Raw genomic sequence first — 5882 nt, 5'->3', positions numbered from 1 at the left:
CAGAAAACCCACAGGCCGACAAGGCGAGAAAGCATGAATGTGAAAGTGTGAGCTAGCACGCGGGGCACATGAAAAAACACACACATATGCCCTAGGGTAGGTGTTGTTGCATCCCGTTGAAAGGTAGCAGTTGCGACCCATTTAAAAACTTGTAGTTACGATCCTGTGAGTCCATGTTGTTGTCATCCCATTTGAAACTTCTTGTTGCGAACTTGCGATTCCTTTTGAAAACTTGCAGTTGCGATCTATTTTTAAAGACTTGCTGTTGTGACCCAAGAAAAAAATGAAATGAAAAATAGATTTATCTAGTTGTACATTCCAAGATTAACAAAATCTCATCCAACTAGAATTTTTCACAAGTGTTTGCATATAAAGAATGAAAAAACTAACAAAAACTAAATAAACAAATAAATAAAAAGGAAATCAAATGATAACAATAGAAAAAATGCAGCCAAAAAAGAAAGAAAGATTAGTCACGAGAGTGAGGAATGACATGGTCGCTTTCCCTATTAACATGTAGACATAAAAAGGTGACAAAAAGATAGACATGAGTGTGGTAACTTTTCCTTTTTGAGGCAATGGACTGTGGTAGTAACTGGGTAGTGCGTTGGTGCATGTCGCTAGAGCGTGGACAAGCGGGCCGACAAAACAAAACAACTTGGGCTGCCGTGTCCGCGTGGCTGCATGCAAAAAAACAGCACGCACGAGTTACTCAAAAGGAAAAGAAAAACAGCATGTACGAATCTCCGCACCTTTAGATCGGATGGCCAGGTGCATGAATGAGACCAATTTGTTTCTCATCTAGCTGAGTTTTAGTAAAACTGTTCTTTAAATGCGCATGTACATGTTCGGGTTCTTTTGTTGTGTGCAATTTTCTGTGGAGAAATGACAAATACTGCGACATTCGGTTAAAATGGCAGATTTTTTCCATTTCAATGATTTCGGCCAGGAAAGAGCTTTTGGCACGAGGGTTCTGAATATGGTTATTATTTTCTTTCAACACCCAAAGGATCCAAGGAGGAATGCAATAGTTTGCATGCGAATTTCATAAGAAGGCAAACATAAATCTTCCACTTTTCAAGTTTTTTTGTAAACAAATACCAAGGTTTTAGCACATCAATCTTCAGACATTTTGGGCTTACAAACGTTGAGGCACTTTTGCTATGGTTCAAAATATTCATTATGCAAATAAGAAAACCAACATCTATTCTGTACGAGTCCTTTTGAATTTCCTGCTGTGATCAACGTCTTCCTCTTCATGATCCCCCTCTAATGGCAGTGGTCGGCAACGTGTCATCAAGAAGTTCTCATTGGTCTCGAGGATGGCGGCCAACACTTCTTTTGACGACATAATAAATTCCACGCACGCATCCTTGAGTCGATTACAGTGGTGCTGATTCGCCAGCGCGTACGTGCTCATAACGGTGGCCACATCCATAGTGTTGCACAGCTCATCTTCGCACATGAGCTTCAGCCTCTCCAGCCCGTAGATGTCTGCCGCGACCATCAGGTGCTGCATCGCCGCGACGCTGTAGCCTCCTTCGTCGTCGGCGGGTGGCAGCGGCAGCGAGTCTTTGTAGATGTAGTGAAGCATCATCTGGAAGATGTCCGGCTCAACGTCGATGACCTTGACGCGCGGCATGTCGTCCTTCTCCGCCATGGGGCCATAGAACTGAGCTCCGAAGACCGGCGACCGCGCGGCCAGAAAGGACCTGTGCCCGCGGAACTCCTGGCTGCCCACGAGGAACGTGACGTCGGCGCCTCTCCCGTCCTCTAGCATGCTCTCGAGCTGGCTGAAGAGTTGGCTGGGCACTGTGGGCAGCTGCAGAGGCGGTGACTCGTCCGTGTCCGTGAAGACGGTGAGGACGCACCGTACCGTGAAGCAGCCGTCCCCCAGTTGCGACAGCCATTCCAGCTTGGCCTTGTCCGCGAATCCGTGATGGCCCCATGTCCGGTAATCGCGGGGAGAGAAGACGCGCTTCATCGCATCGAAGCTACGTTTACCTGGCTCCTTTTCTCTAGGATGCTCAGCGTGAACTTGGCGGTCACATCGTCGGTGTCTTTGCTGTCACTGTAACAGTGCACAAACGCTGCGGCGTGGCCATGATAGTTCTCGACTCCGTCTGGGTAGAAGCTGATCATCCACTTGTAGCCGCCGACTTCGAGGACGGACGAAGTAAGGGGCTCGCCGACACCGATGCCAACGAGCCCCAGATAATCGTCCACCTCCAAATTGAGCGTACCGGTGTGCTCCCTGACCGTGACACATCTCGACGTGATCTCCGGTGAGGCCGAGCTGCTGTTAGCCATGGCCGGCAGCGGTGGAGAACAGACGGGAAGTTAACTCGATCGTCTTGATGATGAACTATAGACTTGAAAAGAATTTGCACGCGCGTACGTACCGTACCTAGGCGGCTTATATAAAAAAGAAAGGAATCCGAAGAAAGCTAGGAGAGTAAATCATCAAGGAGTCGTATACGTGGGCGTCCGACTTTGGAGAGGAATCGAAAAAAGGAAACGCGCGCTACCGCTCACCCTAGGGATCAAGGTGCGCGCGTCGACCGCATCCTCGCCCTTGATCTTCTTTTGATCGGACGGCCCATAGCAACCCTATCCGTAGTTTAACTTTTACAATTGGGGTCTTGTTGCAATCCTACTGAGGACAACAAAGGATTTATTGTCGATAATACTACACACATGAGCGTTGCGCGACGGACTTTCACGGGGCAGTGCTGCGTGCCCTCCTAATCCCCCCCCCCCCCCCCCCCCCCCCGCACTGAATTTCATTGGTGGAGCCATCCTAACCACCACCCTGTAAAAACCCCGTGTGTCTAGCATTACTCATCTATTGTAGACGCAGCACCGCTCCCTCTCTCCACCTTACCCCCAACTAAACGTGTTAGTCCACACGTATTTTCCCCAAGCGATATCCATACTCTTCCTCCTCAGCTATTTTCCTTCTATTCCAAATCCTTCCTCCCTCTCGCACGTCCAATCCAGCTCCACTTAAAGCTGCAAGAGCTGCCGCCCGCCGCACCGATGATCAATGTCAGCGCCGCCTTACCATAGTGTAGCCTTGGAGCGCACGTTGAGGTGTTGCAAGCACTACAACCCACCGCAACTGCTATGAGCACGACACCACCCGTTGCCGCTAATGCAAGCGGACCACATGATGTTGACACAGCCGAGGCCGGGGAGGGCGGCGGCGTCACCAAAGAAGATTAGCATGACGGGGGGTCTCCGGGAAGCAATCAAACCGATGACACTTATGATCTGCAGGGAAGGCACAAAGGTTAGGGAAGGGACTTGTTACAATTGCAAGAGGGGTCTTGTTGCAATGGTGTCAGACACTACTGAGAGCCGCATATGCTTTTTGCAAGAAGAGTCCAATTGCAATGGTGATGTTGACGACCACGAGCCGGAGATGCTTCTACAACAAAGGTCATGTTGCAATTGCAATAAAGGTCTTGTTGCAATGGGGGCACAAAAACGAGGGGAAGAGGGCTCGTACGGTGAGTATAATATATTGGACGGCTCACGACCAGCCGATCCTTATAAGATCAGTCGGCTGATGCGTAGCACGACCAATAACAAAATGCGGGGAAATATAGTTATTATAGATGTCCTTCACATAATTTGCTCTGTTTTCATCCATTGCGGAGTACATTTTACCAATGAAAGATATTTTTCCAAATCCTTTTATGTTGAAGGTGCAAATAAAATATGTGATACAGGGAGGCAAAATAAAGTAATGCGGGCATCATCTTGGGAGCCATACATCGGCTGGAGGGACAAATGTTTGGCTTCGGTGACTGGGCGCAGGTCCCCGCATACTTCTCGTGCAGTGACTAAGATGGAGCGGCATGACATCTATGGCATCGATGGTTAGTCTGGATGGCATGGTGCAGCGTGGTCTCGGCCAGTGGCGGATCCAGGATCTCATATTTGGGTGTTCAATTTTGTTTTTGCAGGTTTCCCAAGAAAAAGAGATCTAATATCTAAAATGTTCATGTAGCAAGAACTTTTTTCCATCAAAATGATAATACCTTATAGAAATAACAAAAGAAATAAGGATTATTTACTACATAATCATGCAGTTGATGATCACATAGGCATTAATATACAATGCATCTGATTATCTGAAGACGTGACTGCATCAACGTGACATTCTCTCACGTGCCCTTGTCTCAGTCTCACGTTGCATGGCTGCATGTGCTTATCTAGAGGAGTTAGCTACGGAGGCAGTTAGCGTAGTGGCCGCGCTCTGCATATATAGATGTACTCACTCGACAGATGAATGGATATAGTTTCTGTCGCTCTCGTGCTCTCCCTTCTCTATATATAAAAGTTTCTAGCCAACAAATTTGGGTGTACATCTGTACACCCATGACCAACTGTGTATCCGCCACTGGTCTCGGTGCTGACACTGTTTGATGGGTGTGTGTAAGAGGGTGGCGTTGTATGGCGCCGCATCGGCGGCGCCAGGGGTATTCACTTGTATTCAAATGAATACCCAAGATTTGGCCTAAAAAAATTAATACATGTCTTTTTTAGCGGCCCACAGCCCCCACACTCGCCCCGTTCACGCGATCCAGACCCTAGCCGGCCGTTCCCCAAGTCCCCAACCTAACCTAGCGGCGGCGACCAGTACTGATTGCAGGCAGCGGCAAGCGGAGCCGCTGAACGGGCGACCAGCGGCAGGTCGGCAGCGGACCAGGTTCTATTCTCCTCTTCTCCTAGTTCTAACTTCCTAATTCATATGGGCTCATGCGGCAGCGCCTGGTCAAATTGTAGCAGCGCCTGGAGCATCACGGAGCGAGCTACTGCTGGATTTGTCCTAGTTCCTAATTCCTAATTCCTAATTCCTAGTTCCCGATCAAATCACATGCTCCTAATTCCTAGTTCTATTATCTGTAGGTGGATTTGTAGTGCAGTCAAATTGGACAAATTGCTGGTAGTGCTGGATTTGAATGCAACGAGCTACTGCCTACTAGTGCTGAATTTGATTAGTCTTAAGGTGGGTATTCCGGGTTAAAGTTTTGGAGACAAATTGTTGCTTGTGTTGCTGTCAAACATGCACATCACTCTGCTACTGCCTACTGAGTGCGCGAAAATATTATTGGTTGAATAATTCGGTACAACTCCTCTACTATGCATGATGTTGTAGAATGATTTTTCTGTGGCAGGACAAATTGCTTGTGCTGTAAAATGCATTCATATTCATTTGTTTGGTTCATATACTACATTTAGAGCCAAAAAAATTTGGATGAATACCCAGCCTTCATTTCCTGGCGCCGCCACTGTGACGCCGTGGTGACATCGACGACAAAAGAGGTATGGCAAGATCAATACATTGAGCATGCTTAAAGATGGGACGAAGGAAGATGGTAACGACGGATTCTAAAGAGTGTACATGCGGTTGGTGCTCCTGACTAGCAGGCGGACTGTTTGGTGAGGCCACCGGTTAATCGGTCTGGTTGCGTGCAAATCGAGCAGCCGTGGTGTACGTGCGTATATCTCGCCGGACCAGTCATCAAAGCTTTGCTTTGCTTCGTCGCCGTCGGTGCCGGAAGTGCTCGAGGCTGGGCCAACCGTGGGCGGGATGGGAATGCCTATGCACGTCCCCTCGCTATTTTAAAAATATTATTTAGGATGCAACCTTAATCAATAACGCGTGCCATGTTTTTCTTTCATACCAGTGCGGATCCAGATTGCAAATGAAAACCTCAAGAAAATGAGGATTGGACACAAAAGAACTCATCTATAACAACGCATGTGCGTTTCGTCAAAATCTCACAGGAAAAAGTAATTTTGTTTCTCATCTTATGCCGAGGGAGGGACGACTTGGGATTGACAAAACTCAAACGTGTTGCGATTGTGTG

General features: G+C 47.8%; 1 pseudogene; it reads right to left on the bottom strand.

The window, feature by feature from the left end:
- Positions 1 to 1109: 1109 nt before the first annotated feature.
- LOC123190505 (BTB/POZ and MATH domain-containing protein 1-like) lies at positions 1110 to 2378 on the bottom strand (annotated as a pseudogene).
- Positions 2379 to 5882: the final 3504 nt, after the last annotated feature.

The sequence above is a fragment of the Triticum aestivum genome, chromosome 2A (genome assembly GCF_018294505.1).
Source record: "Triticum aestivum cultivar Chinese Spring chromosome 2A, IWGSC CS RefSeq v2.1, whole genome shotgun sequence".
NCBI classification, from domain to species: domain Eukaryota; kingdom Viridiplantae; phylum Streptophyta; class Magnoliopsida; order Poales; family Poaceae; genus Triticum; species Triticum aestivum.
This window is presented reverse-complemented; position numbering and strand designations above follow the sequence as displayed.